We start from the raw sequence: 2,021 nt of genomic DNA, 5'->3' as shown, positions 1-2,021 counted from the left end.
AAATATTGCATCTATTATACTAGACAATTGCTTCTTACGTTACGACAATCATATTTTTCCAACAATTTTAGCGAGAGTGCAAAAAACTATGTTGGGTGTAACGATGGGGAAAATAGTCAGCCATAGTTCACAATTACTATTAGGGTCTTGCTACATACCAGGTAAAGGTCAAGATAGTCAGGTTGTAGGTCACTCAGAGACCTCTCCAAAGTATCCCTGACTTTGTTCGAAGACATATTACTGAACCTACCCAACTCCCAAATAGGAAAGAGAATGAAAAACAAATTAGATACAAGTGAAAGTTGTTGGTTTGAAGTATAAAAGATATAAAGTGTTAAAATGTGTTACCTACCAAATATTGGATACCACAAATAGATCCTTCCTATCAATGCCTCCATCCATGGCCAACCTACAAAACACAGCCAAGCAATCAACCATACAGAGCTATTAAAGCAATTCAAAGTCTTACAAAATTCAATGAACCCACAATTTTGGTCAGTAATCACATAAGCCCAAAGGCAAATCATCACCTCTCCTCAACGCCATATTTTGTTGCGATATCGATATGGCGATAACCATCTTATAATGTGTTATATACCTAGGGGGGATAATATGGGGTACCAAGGGAGGTACCCAAGGTAATAATGTAATAATGAGATGGGCCATAGTAATAAATAAAGTGGTTAACCCATATCATGTAAGGGACCACAAGTAGTTAGTAATAATGTAATGGGCCCATGGTATTAGTTGATGGTATGAGGGAACCATGGTAATGACCCATGGTATTGTATGTATGAGGCCTATATAGAGGCTAGAGACTCCACATGGAGAGTGTCAAGGAATATTGTATGAACAGACATATGGCTTGTGGAGTGTTCTCCTTCCCTAAGGAGTAAATGTATGGTGTTGCCCTACCTTAAGGGTTTTGAGATTAATAAAGAAGCATTTCTATCTATTTTGATCTTGTTATTATTGGGTATATTTGTTATTTCTCTTATATTCTGGGTTAGATCTATAACAAGTGGTATCAGAGCTATAACAAGTGGAATCAGAGCTATAACAAGAAAGTGCTCTGATACCACTTGTTATAGCTCTGATTCCACTTCCACTTGTTATAGCTCTGATTCCACTTGTTATAGCTATGATACCACTTGTTATAGATCTAACTCAAAATACAAGAGAAATAACAAATATACGCAATAATAACAGGATCAAAATAGATAGAAATGCTTCTTTATTGATCTCAAAACCCTTAAGGTAGGGCAACACCATACATTCACTCCTTAGGGAAGGAGAACACTCCACAAGCCATATGCATGTTCATACAATATTCCTTGACACTCTCCATGTGGAGTCTCTAGCCTCTATATAGGCCTCATACATACAATACCATGGGTCATTACCATGGTTCCCTCATACCATCAACTAATACCATGGTCCCATTACATTATTACTAACTACTTGTGGTCCCTTACATGATATGGGTTAACCACTTTATTTATTACTATGGCCCATCTCATTATTACATTATTACCTTGGGTACCTCCCTTGGTACCCCATATTATCCCCCCTAGGTATATAACATTCCACCCCGCTTAGCATGTTTCATCCCCGAAACATGGGAAGAACACAAATAATAAGATCTACTCAAAAGAGTAGTCCACTGGTACCATGCACGTGCATCTAGCCATCCAAGAGAAAGGTGAACCCACGATCTCGCTGGTGCCTCGCTCGCTTGAGATGGAAGTTGACCATGGCAGTTCTTCTGTGTTGATGTGTAGTAGGTGGATCTTTGCTCCTCGCTATCCGTCATACAGGGGTTGTTGTCCTTGTGGCTAATTGGTTGCCATCTTGTTGGTTGTTTTCTTGCGGGGTGATGTGGGTGATGCTATGTTGAAGTTTTAACCTACGGCGTCTTTTTCTTTAATTCACCTTGTTGTGGTGCCTGTTGTGGTGTCTTCTTTTCCAATATGACTTCAACCATTGAGCCCTCATCTGATGTACATGTAACCTTTTCTGCT

Source organism: Pinus tabuliformis, chromosome 9 (genome assembly GCF_031772625.1).
Source record: "Pinus tabuliformis cultivar Carrire ecotype Pingquan chromosome 9, CPIR1, whole genome shotgun sequence".
In the NCBI taxonomy this organism is placed as follows: domain Eukaryota; kingdom Viridiplantae; phylum Streptophyta; class Pinopsida; order Pinales; family Pinaceae; genus Pinus; species Pinus tabuliformis.
Note: the sequence above shows the minus strand (reverse complement) of the source record.